Genomic DNA, 7,039 nt, shown 5'->3' with positions numbered 1-7,039 from the left:
TCTAAGAGTCCTCAAAAAGTGTGTGTATTCCCCTTGCCCCCCATGTACAGTTAATCCTGGTAAAGGGCCACCGACTCCTCGGAGGAAGGACTGGGAGAATATTCAGTGTCAGGAGAGAACTTGTGACATTGCTGGATCCTCCTTCAAGGCCAGCTGGCTTCCCCTCCAGTCTGAGAGCCGTGAGTCTTTGACCTTGGTGCTTGTCTGGGAGCAGTGAGGGCCTGTGGTGGCTGATGTCGGATTTCTGATCGGCAGAGCCTGGTGTTTTTCTGGTTTTACAAATTGAGCAGCACCCTGCACACTGCCCATCCGCCCCATTCCAGGTCAGAACGTCGTGACCACCACTCGGACTTGCTGCCCCTCACGACCATCGACACTGTCTTGCACCACTTAACCTCTTCTCTTCTAGAATCTGGCCATTCGCCCCCACTCCCCCAAGAATGAGCTCTGCGTTCACTCACAAGTGTCTTTCTTCTTGTTCTAGTGAAGGGCGTCTTCTCTGAGCCTTTGCAAGGATCCTAGTCAGGTGAAGGGTTTACAGAGTAACATTAACCATTTCCTGCAAAAAAAAAAAAAAAGTTTTTTGGAAGCAGGCTACTTCTTCCTGGAGCCGACTTGCACTTCCCTGCTCAATCTGTTCTGACCCCTGACTGGTTACCAGCCTTGGGTGCAGTGAGGGGTGATGGGGGCCTGTACTTGGGCTGAGGTCATGACATGGTTCAGAAAAACTACTCTCATCCTGGCACAGAGCCCGCTGCATGGTCCTTGCTGGGGTGGCGTGAGAACAAGCGGACAGGAAAGAGGAAATCCCTTCTAACCCCCCGCCCCGTACCCCCTGTTGGCAGAACACAACAGGAAGCTGGCTGGGGAGCAGCGTGGCGCAGCCCCAGCATTCCGGAGCTGAACGGAGGAGGACCTGCTCCAGCCCTTCGGCTGCGGCCTCCGCTCGCGCCTTCACGCGCTCGTGAACTTCCCCTTGCAATGCCTCTGCCCAACGAAATGCATCCTCTGTAGGGATGAAGATGTTCTCACTGTCCTCCCATCAGCACACCTCTGACTGATGTTCATTACACCCCAGATTCCTTCATGTTCCACCTGGAACCCGGATCTTCTGACACTTAAATACTAAATGGTATAAAGTTTCCCAGTATCAACAAGTCTGACACAAAAAATGAGAGAATAAGGGGTGCCTGGGTGGCTCAGTCAGTTAAGCGTCCGACTCTTTATTTCGGCTCAGGTCATGATCTCGGGGTCGGGGATTGAGCCCCACGTTCAGCTCTGTGCTCAGCAGGGAGTCTGCTTGGGATTCTCTCTCCCTCTGCCCCTCCCTCCTGTGCCCCCTCTCTCTCTCTAAAATAAATAAAATCTTTAAAAAAAATTAGAGAATAGGGGCGCCTGGGTGGCTCAGTCGTTAAGCGTCTGCCTTTGGCTCAGGTCATGATCCCAGGGTCCTGGGATCGAGCCCCGCATGGGGCTCCCTGCTCTGCGGGAAGCCTGCTTCTCCCTCTCCCACTCCCCCTGCTTGTGTTCCCTCTCTCACTGTGTCTCTCTCTGTCAAATAAATAAAATCTTTAAAAATAAAATAAAATAAAATAAAAAAATAAAAAAGTTAGAGAATAGAGTAGAAAAAGATATTAGTTAATATATACAAATGTATGTAACAAATGAGGAGGAAGATACGCACCCTGTTCCTGAGGCCGATCGTGGTTCTTAGAACTTCTCTCACTGCCCTTTCCATGTGCCCTTTGCCCTCAGCTAGGGCATCAGTGGGCCTGGGTTCTCTCCCTGAAGGGTGTGAATCCTCATGGGCTCTTGCCCCCCAGGGGACACCTGGGTTCCAGACATAGTCCTCCTGGTCCCCGTGAGGACCAGGGAGCTGACCCCTATTGGAGGTCAGGACATGTCGCCCCAGCTCATATGGAAATGCCCTTCTTTGAGTGTCAGGTTCGTGCGCGGGCAGAGGCCTCCCTCTGCGGTTCGAGCCATTCTTCCGTCGCCTGGTGGAAGCATTCACTGGGAGCTGAGACCTCCCCCGGCAGACCTCAGAGCCCTGCAGACAAGAAGCACAACTACTGTGGGTAGATCACGGGGACGCTGGCGACAGAAGCCACTCCTGCTTCTGCCTCCTGGTTACGGGATGGGTGTGTGCTCGCTGTGGCGGGAGCAGCCCCGTGTTAGTTATCAGTTGCTGCTTCACACCTCCCACATCTGGTGGCTCCGGTGTCATCTCTCAGTCCTGTGGGTCGGGCGTCCAGGCACAGCCCACAGGAGGCTCTCTCGGGCTGCAGTCTTATCCCAGGGCTTGACCGGGGAAGGGTTTGCTTCTTTGTGGGCCGTTGGGTGAGAACCTTGCTTCCTCCTGGCTGTCGGTCCTGCCACATGGACTGCTCCAGAGGGCGTCTTACAGCATCTAAGGGACACGTCCAGGAACTGGGGGGAATAGCCATATGGTGGGTCTGCGAGCTGGGGCCCAGATCCCACTGTCTCCTGCCCAGGGACGCCCCCATGCCCCCTGGGGGTCCATCGCGGTGTCTGAGGTCTGGCTATACTGTCGCTCCCCCAGGGACGGTCACCCACGTCAACGGACAAGGGTTGTTTGGGAGGCTGGGACAGGTCGCCGGGTTCCTCCCGAAGGGATCCACGGTGCTGCTTTGGTTCATTGTGATGCTGTTTCTTGCCGTGGATTGCTGCCGCTCACTTCCTGTCGGCAAGGAGCTCAGCTATGGTGTTTGTATTCCATTGGTAAAGTAAGTGTTTTATTTTAAAATTTCACCACTATACCAGAAATTGGATCCTTTGCAACTATTTAAACTTGTTAGGAAAAATTTTAAACATCAACTTTAAAATGGGCAGGGAGGTACATAGTTTTACATTCTTTTTTTTAAAAACGATTTTATTTATTTGAGAGAGAGCACGAGAAGGGGGAGAGGGAGAGGGAGAAGCAGACTCCCTGCTGAGCAGGGAGCCCCATGCGGGGCTCGATCCCAGGACCCTGGGATCATGACCTGAGCCGAAGGCAGACACTTAAGCGACTGAGCCACCCAGGTGCCCCCATAGTTTTGCATTCTTAAATGAGATATGCAAGTTTGATGACTGAGTTCTAGACAGCTGGAATTTTTTTTAAGGTTTATATATTGAAGTAGAGGCACCTGGGTGGCTCAGTTGGTTGAGCATCCAATTCTTGATTTCAGCTCAGGTCCTAATCTCAGGGTCCTGGGATCGATTAACCATAAAACTGAAACCCAAGTCCGCACCCTAGGAAGCAGGTGGAGTGGCTATCCCTGTTCTCGGGGCTCACGTGGTGATTTCCTGACAGGCACGATCATGCCTGGATTTTGTGTTCATGTGCCTCAGTCTCACGTCTGTAACATATAAGATTGTTTTCACAAGGTCACAAAAAGCCCCGTCAGCCTCTGATCTGGGAATTTAGGGGTGTTTCACTTGCCGCTGTCTTCCGAGGACCCCGCAGTTCTTGAAATTTGCACGTTCTTCTACTCTGACCCTCTCACAGAGAGAGCACAGAGAGAGGAACACCTGCAGGGGTGGGGTTCCACCAGCCTGGGAAAGGTGCACCACTACTAGATGGCACCCCCAAAAATCCATTTCCTCATAACAATGTGAAGCCATGCCAGAAAGTCGCCCACTCTGTCACCACTCAGAGCGGGGCAGTGTGGAGACGCGCCGGCCTCCTGCTTCTGCCGCCTGCTTCCTCCGGGTGGCTGCAGGGGCTTCGCACGCTGGAGCTGAGGCCGGCGTTGCTCCTGGCCTTGCCTCCCTGGTTCTCTCTTCCCCCACAGGCACTGACTGTGGGCGCCGGGGGCTTACGGAGCTTGACGGGAGAGTCCGCCCTGGCGTCTTCCCCCGGGCTCAGGGGGCTGACCACTCCTGCATTTCACGGGGGGACGTGGCACCAACCCGTTTACTTTGTCCTCCACACGAGGCTGAGCTTTCACTGCACGTGGCCCTCGAAGATCTTGTCAACTGTATCCTTTACTCTTCGCGATTTGAAGGGGTCACGGCTTCCACCCAGGTGGTCCTTGAATTTCCGGACTTGATTGCTTTTGCATTTTCCTGGCAAAACATACAGTTGTACTCTGAGCTCCTCTTTGTGAAGAACCTTGTCGGAAGCGGCCAGCGCTGCCTAAACCTGCCGCACACGTGTTTTCTTGCCTCATCTCCTAGAGCTACAAGTTCACGAGATACCTCGTCTGCCGTGCAGTCTGTCCCAGAGGCTGGCCTCCGACCGCTCAGCCTGCCTCCTGCTAGTGTGGGACGGGGCTGCCCTCCCCCGGCCTCCGCCTCAAGCCCAGGCCCCCTGTTTCCGCCCGGGGCTTGTGGTGGTGGCACCCGCCTTCTGCTACCAGTGTCCGAATCGGTCAGGACAGGCCAGGTCTCCAGGAGCAAGTTTCTTGCTTTAAAATAACAATAGCTTAGGGTTGCCTGGGTGGTGCAGCCGGGTAAGTGTCCGCTCAGGTCATGATCTTGGGGTTGTGAGATCGAGCTCCGAGTTGGGCTCCGTGCTCAGTGCAGAGTCTGCTGGAGGTTCTCTCTCCCTCTCCCTCTGCCCCCTCCAAAATAAATAAATAAATCTTAAAAAAAAAAAATAAGAAAAGCTTATTTCCCACTCGGGCTCTGCTGCGGGGCCCGGATCCACAGACGAGCCGGCCCCTTCTCCAGGCCCCACACAGCTTTCCCACGGGGCGTGGCCATGAACGTTCACTCCAACATGCTTCATCATTTTCTTTGTGTTTTCCCCGCTGACGCGTGGGTTATTATAAAATGTATTTCAGAATTTCTAAATATATGGGTATCTAGTTATTTTATTTGATTTTAAGCTTAATTCAGCTATATTCAGAAAGTGTATTTTTTTATGATTTGAACTCTGTGATGTCTGTTAAATGTGCTTTATGGCTCAGGTTACAGTCAGTTTTGGTAAGTCTTCCGTGTGCGCGTGGGGAGAACGAGCCTCACGGTGACCGGGTTCAGCGCTCTCAACCCGTCAGCCGGGCGAGTCTGCCAGCACGTCGTGGACGTCTGCTGTGTCCTTGCTGGCTTATGGGGCTGTTTGTCCAGACCAGTACTGAGAGACGTGTGCTACTTCTCCTACTACGGGTTTAGATTCGTCAGTTTCTCTTCATAGTGCTGACGTATTTTGGAGTCTGGTTACCGGATGCCGACGGCCTTGCAAGAGCCATGCTGTCTCGGCGGATGGCTCCCTTTATTCTGGGGCCTTTTCCCTTAGCCCCCGATGCTTATTGCTTCAGAGTTCACTTGCCACTAGCAGTCGGGCATAACTTTGCATTTCCTGCTGCTGCCTAACAAGTGGGTCTGCACGGAGCAACCAAAGACAGCATGCTCCCCATCTCGGGGTCCTGCAGCGGCCATCTGGATGCTGGCCGGGCTGCAGTCTCATCTGGAGGCTCGTGTGGGACGCACGCACTGCAGGTTCTCTCGGGTTGTTGGCGGGTTCGTCTCCCATGGTCGCGGGCCTGGGTCCCGGCTCCTCGTTGGCCACCGGCCGTAGGTGCTCTTCGGTCTCACGGACGGCCCGCGGTTCCTCAGCGTGGCCCCCGGCTGCTGTAAGGCCAGTCTGCCGGAGGGAATCCTATAGGGTATAGCGTCAGCACGGGAAGCGCCATCGCCTTTGCCGTGCTGTATTGGCCAGAAGCAAGTCACAGGTGTCGCCCGTGCTCAGGGAGAGGGCTCGCACAGGGCATGCTGCGCTGGGCTCTGCCTCATGCTGTGTCTGCCACGGTGTTTCTAGACTAATCTTTTCGTGGCCACCTGCCCTGGAGTTTTCAAGCCTAGTGTGACTGCCTGCTGTCCTGACATCGCATGAGCCTCCGCACCCTTAACCACCCCTATGATCCTCATATGCTCTTATTTTGTGGGTGTGTGAACGCTCAGGTATGTGTGATGTTCTCTCTGTTGAACCGCATCCCTGCCCGCACCTGCACACCGGGCTTGGCTGCTCTCTCCCACCAGCAGCACACCCTGTGTCCGTCTGCCCAGCGAGACCCGCTGCCCAGGCCCCTCCAAGTTCTGTTTGTCCAAAGGTGTGTTTATTTCACCTTCATTTTTTTTAAAGATTTTGTTTATTTATTTGAGAGAGAGAGCGAGAGCATGAGAGCGCACACACGGAAGCCAGGGAAAAGGCAGAGGGTGGAGGAGAGGGAGGAGCAGACCCCCCGCTGAGCAGGGAGCCCGATGTGGGACTCGATCCCAGGACCCCGGGATCATGACCTGAGCCGAAGGCAGACGCTTCACCAGCTGAGCCACCCAGGCACCCCTTGATTTTAATTTTTTTTCCCTTTGAAGGTAATATATCTTTTTTCCTTTAATTAATTAATTAATTAATTTTATTTTTTTCCCCCTAAGATCCATGCTTTATAAACACATTATTCTCACATGTCTGTGTGACAGGTTTGATACACAAGATTCTTGGTTCATTTTACAGATTCTGAAACCAATTAGCTCAAAAGGTGAATTCTGAAACCATGGTTGGTGTAGCAAATGAATATATCAAAACAAACTTTAAAAACTTCATCCAAATATTTACATTTAAAAAAGACATTTAAAAAATAGGCTACTTATTAAGTGTGCTTGAACAAACCATGTGTGGAATTGAATTCCATTCATTACGGAGTTAGTTTTCTGCTAAACACATACTGGTACTGTAGAAGACCCTGGCAGTTGAGGATTTAAGTTTTCAACTGTTCCCAATCGATGCTAAAAAAGAAAACGTGACAAGTGATTTCCGAGGCACAGATTTGAACCTCAGCACTGGAAAGGCCAGCATGTAAGGCAAATTCCTTAGGAGTCAGAAAGGCTGGCACCTGTAACTCAGTGTGGCTTTGCCAGTAATTTATTTTTTTAAAGATTTATTTATTCACTTCAGAGAGAGAGAGAGAGAGAGCACACAAGCCGGGGAGGGGCAGAAGGAGAGAGAACCTCCAGCAGAAGCCCCGCTGAGCGGGGAGCCCAACACGGGGCTCCATCTCGCGACCCTGAGATCATGACCTGAGCAGAAACCAAGACT

The sequence above is a fragment of the Halichoerus grypus genome, chromosome 5 (genome assembly GCF_964656455.1).
Source record: "Halichoerus grypus chromosome 5, mHalGry1.hap1.1, whole genome shotgun sequence".
Classification (NCBI taxonomy): Eukaryota; Metazoa; Chordata; class Mammalia; order Carnivora; family Phocidae; genus Halichoerus; species Halichoerus grypus.
The sequence above is the reverse complement of the archived record's forward strand: the minus strand, read 5'-3'. Positions refer to the sequence as shown.